The sequence below is a fragment of the Neophocaena asiaeorientalis genome, unplaced genomic scaffold (assembly GCF_003031525.2).
Source record: "Neophocaena asiaeorientalis asiaeorientalis breed wild unplaced genomic scaffold, Neophocaena_asiaeorientalis_V1.1 scaffold85, whole genome shotgun sequence".
Lineage (NCBI taxonomy): Eukaryota > Metazoa > Chordata > Mammalia > Artiodactyla > Phocoenidae > Neophocaena > Neophocaena asiaeorientalis.
The window spans coordinates 8,817,451-8,822,876 of NW_020174301.1; the positions used below are offsets into that span (position 1 = coordinate 8,817,451).

The window sequence follows — 5,426 nt, forward strand, 5'->3', positions numbered from 1 at the left end:
GTTGGATTCTGTTTTCTAGTATTTTGTTGAGGATATTTACATCTATATTCATCAGTGATATTGGTCTGTAATTTTCCTTTTTTGTAGTATCTTTGTCCGGTTTTGTTATCAGGGTAATGATGGCCTCATAGAATGAGTTTGGGAGTGTTCCTTCCCCTGCAATTTTTTGGAAGAGTTTAAGAAAGATGGGTGTTAGCTCTTTTTTAAATGTTTGATAGAATTCACCTGTGAAACCATCTGGTCCTGGACTTTTGTTCTTTGGATTGGCATTGAGTTGCTTGTAGTATTCTCTTAGGATGCTTTGTATTTCTGCAGTGTCTGTTGTAACTTTTCCATTTTCATTTCTAATTTTATTGATTTGAGTTCTCTCCCTGTTTTTCTTGATGAATCTGGCTAATGGTTTATCAATTTTGTTTACCTTCTCAAAAAACAAGCTTTTAGTTTTATTGATCCTTGCTATTGTTTTCTTGTTTCTATTTCATTTATTTCTGCTCTGATCTTTATGATTTCTTTCCTTCTGCTAACTTTGGGTTTTGTTTGTTCTTCTTTCTCTAGTTCCTTTAGGGGTAAGGTTAGGCTGTTTATTTGAGATTATTCTTGTTTCTTGAGGTAGGCTTGTATAGCTATAAACTTCCCTCTTAGAACTGCTTTTGCTGCATCCCATAGATTTTGGATCGTCTTGTTTTCATTGTCATTTGTCTCTAGGTATGTTTTGCTTTCCTCTTTGATTTCTTCAGTGATCTCTTGGTCATTTAGTAACGTATTGTTTACCTGCATGTGTGTGTGCTTTTTATGTTTTGTTCTCTGTAATTAATTTCTAACCTCATAGCATTGTGGTCAAAAAAGATGCTTGATACGATTTCAATTTTCTTAAATTTACTGAGGTTTGATTTGTAACCCAAGATGTGATCTAACCTGGAGAATGTTCCATGCACACTTGAGAAAAAACTGTAATCTGCTGTTTTTGGATGGAATGTCCTATAAATATCAATTAAATCTATCTGGTCTATTGTGTCATTTAAAGGTTGTGTTTCCTTATTGATTTACTGTTTGAATGATCTCTCCATTGGTGTAAGTGAGGTGTTTAAGTCCCCCACTATTATTGTTGATTTGCTCTTTTATAGCTGTTAGCAGTTACCTTATGTATTGAGGTGCTCCCATGTTGGGTGCATATATATTTATAATTGTTATATCTTCTTCTTGGATTGATCCCTTGATCCCTTGATCATTACCGAGGTCATGGATCATCTTCACTTTCATTATTCTGAATTATTTTTCTGGAAGGTTGCTATCTCCACTTCATTTAGTTGTTTTTCTGGGGTTTTATCTTGTTCCTTCATCTGGTACATAGCCCTGTGCCTTTTCATCTTGTCTATCTTTCTGTGAATGTGGTTTTTGTTCCACAGGCTGCAGGATTGTAATTCTTCTTCTCACATTTTCACTATTACTAGGAGCGCTGTATGAAGATCCTTGCACATGCATATTTGTGTCCATGTGTAAGTATGTCCTAAAAGTAAATTGCTGGGTATGCACTTTTCCATTTTGATAGATACTGCCAAACTGCCTCTTAAAAGGGCTTCATTAGGGCTTCCCTGATTGCACAGTGGTTGAGAATCTGCCTGCCAGTGCAGGGGACACAGGTTCGAGCCCTGGTCTGGGAAGATCCCACATGCCACTTAGCAACTAGGCCCATGAGCCACAACTACTGAGCCTGTGCGTCTGGAGCCTGTGCTCCCAACAAGAGAGGCCGCGATAGTGAGAGGCCCACGCACCACGATGAAGAGTGGCCCCTGCTTGCCGCAACTAGAGAAAGCCCTTGCACAGAAACGAAGACCCAACACTGCCAAAAATAAATTAATTAATTAATTTTTTTAAAAAAAGGCTTCATTAACATTTTTTCTTTAAATACTTTAAACCCATATTAAACAAAATGGTATTTCCTAGTTAAATTAGAATGAACTACCGCAAACTCTAATAACAATTATGTTCATGTTGCTTTTATCTTTCGTATGAAATTCTAGAGTATGCAGCTGCCTTATTAAGGGTTTCTTTCCAATTGTCCCAGATGCCCAGCAAACAAATCCAGGGAGTTTGTGAACTAGTTCTGGGTGTTCCACATGTGACTGTGGTTTTCACAGCCCCACAGATCACTGTTGAAAGACTAAGCCTGCAGCATCCACTACAGTACTGGACCTTGTGATGTTCCTCAGGGCATGGATCCTTGTGCTGATTTTTGTGGGGGACACTGAATCTCTGAGGAACTCTTGCTCTGGCTCCTCAGGGGAACCAGTTGCCTCAGGAGCAGCAGGTTAGTAGGGCTGGTTTCAGGGTCCATCACCCCATGCACACAGACCCCGTGTCACTTTCTCTCCTTGGAGGTGTTGGGATCCCTTCAGGTGTCTGGCACATTTCCTCTTAAACTCCCAAACACAAAAGGAGGTGACTATATGTCTTAATCACAGATGTGGGAACTATTGCCCATCCAAGGAAGACTATCTAGGTGAACTCAATGGCCCCACCTGTTTACTGCAGAGATAATGACTCAAAGGTAATTTTCTCAAACTTCTCTGTTGTAAGAGAACAGGGGGAAAGCCCTACAGAAATATAATATCCAGCAGAGCACTCCATATGTATCTAAAACTAATTGCCTAAGAGTAGCTATATTAGTTTGCTAGGGCTGCCATAACAAAGTACCGCAGACTGGGTGGCTTAAACAACAGAAATTTAATTTTTCACCATTCTGGAGGCTAGAAGTCCAGGAAAAAGGTGTCAGCAGGTTTGGTTTCTCCTGAGGCCTCTCTCCTTGGCTTGCACAGCCGCCTATCTGGTCCTCGCGTGGCTTTTTCTCTATGTGAGCTCATCCCTGGTATCTTCTTGTGTGTCCAAATTTCCTCTTAAAAGGACACAGGTCAGATTGCATTAGAACCCACACTAACAGCCTCATTTTAACTTAATCACTTCTTTAAAGGCCCTATCTCCAAATAAGTCACATTCCAAGGTAATGGGGGTTAGGACCATGCTATATAACAATGGGTAATTTCAGCTCATATCAGTAGCTGCTATATGTGATTTTATATAGTTATCCTAGTTGACTGGGTGGCAGTGGCCTTCACTGAAAGCAGGTACTTAAGGCACAGATGATTGATGCAGGCTGATGTATTATTGAGCCTGTTAAAGGGAATCCACAAGAGGATCTGTTTTCCTTGTAAACACTTTTTCTGTAGAACCCCACTAGACATTTCAAAGGCCAATGAAACAGGAGTGCAAATGTCTGCTTGGCTTACAAACTGATTCTGACTCTGCATCCCACTCCTCAGCCCCCAATACTTGCGTATTTTCTGTGGGAACTAGAAATATTAACAACTATTTACTACAATAGTGAGCACAGGGAATCCAAAAGTGCATGCCCTCCAGGAGTTCAGTCTAATGGGAGAAACAGAAGAGCCATATACACACCTAAATATACACCAATCCTAGCTCTACGGCCAAATACTATTAGGCTTTGGAAGAGAGACAATGTAGCTTTGCCTGGGTTTAGGGAAGAAATCATACTTGAGACTTGATGATGAAGAATTTCTCAAGGTCAAGAGCAGGTAGAATGAGGAGACTTTTAAAATATAGCAGCACTGAATGATACAGTAAAAAACAGGAAACAAACTTAATGTCCATCAACAGACAATGGAAATAATCATATTTTCACACGCAAAATATCACTCAACAGTTAAAATTACTGAACCAGAGCTATAAATATTAACTTGGATAAATCATAACGCTGAGCCAGAAAAATAGAAGGAAAAAAGAAAAGCACTTTACAAACGAATACAAACAGCACGCCGTACCATGGGAGGCTGTGTAGCACGGTGACCCGGTGTGTGGCTAGAATCCCACCGCCTGGTGTCACATCCTGGCACTGCCACTTGTTATCCTGAGCAAGTTGCATCTCCTTTCAGCTTTCTCACCTGTAAATTGGGGATCATAATAGGACTTACAGGCAGGGGTACTGTGAGGATTTATGGAAGTAATACAAGTAAGGCACGGAGAACAATGCCTGCCACCCAATAAATGTTAACTATTGTTGCAATGGTATAAAGTTTTAGAAGGAGTGTAATATTTTGTTGAGTGATACATACACATATAGCAAAGTTTAAAAACATACAGGAAAACAACAATTAACAAATTTAGAATAATGGTTACCTCTGTAGGAGAGGGAAGTTTAAGAGATTAAGGAAGAGAAGGAGAGTGCTTCAACTACATTTGTAATACTATGTTTCTTTTTACTTTATTACTTTTAGTTTTTACCCCTCCCTGATGCATGGGGATCTTAGTTCCCTGAGATCCAACCTGCTGCCCCTGAAGTGGAAGCACGGGGTCCTAACTACTGGACTGCCAGGGACGTCCTTGTAATACTTTATTTCTTAAGCTGGGTGGTAACCATATGTTTTTCTTAGATTGGTATGTGTGTATGAAATATGTCATATTAAAAATAAAAAAATTTTTTAAAGATCAAATGAGATGAGGGTGGGATTGTATTCCTATAGACTCCAAAGATATTTCCCTGATTAGTTTTGTGTGATTTGGGTTTAGAGGCACAGAGAATCTGGAAGAAAAGATCCTGCAGCCACCCAAACTGTCTGGCTCCTTCCCATCATTCAGATCTTGGTTCAAATATCCCTTCCTGAGGGAAGCCTTCTTAACACCCATTTCAGATCAGCGCACCGCTATCCACTCTCTAACAAACGGCACTATTTTATTGAATAGGCTTATCCCTCTGGGCTGTTTTAGTAAGTTCCCCATTGGAATGCTCTGTCTCAGTCAATACTATATTTCTAAAGCCATTTTATTTTTATTTTTTAAATTAATTTATTTATGGCTGCGTTGGGTCTTCGTCGCTGCGCACGGGCTTTCTGTAGTTGCGGCAAGCGGGGGCTACTCTTCGTTGCAGTGCACGGGCTTCTCATTACGGTGCCTTCTCTTGTTGCGGAGCATGGGCTCTAGGCGTGCGGGCTTCAGTAGCTGTGGCATACGGACTCAGTAGTTATGGCTCGTGGCCTCCAGAGCGCAGGCTCAGTAGTTGTGGCGCACGGGCTTAGTTGCTCCGCGGCATGTGGGATCTTCCTGGACTGGAACCCATGTCCCCTGCATTGGCAGGCGGACTCTTAACCACTGCACCACCAGAGGTGTCCTAAAGCCATTTTAAATCCTCAATTATTTTTTTTGTTTTGGATGACTGGATGAATAAGGGACTGAATGAATGGAGTCCATTCCTTCATCCTCAGGACGCCTCTTTTGAGCCAGACTGGAGGGCAGAGGTAGAATGAGGAAAGCCTGAAGAGAAGAGCGAAGATCGGAGTGGGCTGAGGAGGGAGCGGAATGAAGATCTGGAGCAGAGAAATGAGGGAGATCTCTGAGGGTGAGGAGCGTGCGGT

General features: G+C 41.1%; 1 pseudogene; it reads right to left on the reverse strand.

Moving 5' to 3' along the window:
* LOC112406909 (10 kDa heat shock protein, mitochondrial pseudogene) overlaps window positions 1–5,426 on the reverse strand; it is an 8,035-nt pseudogene that overhangs the window by 2,407 nt on the left and 202 nt on the right.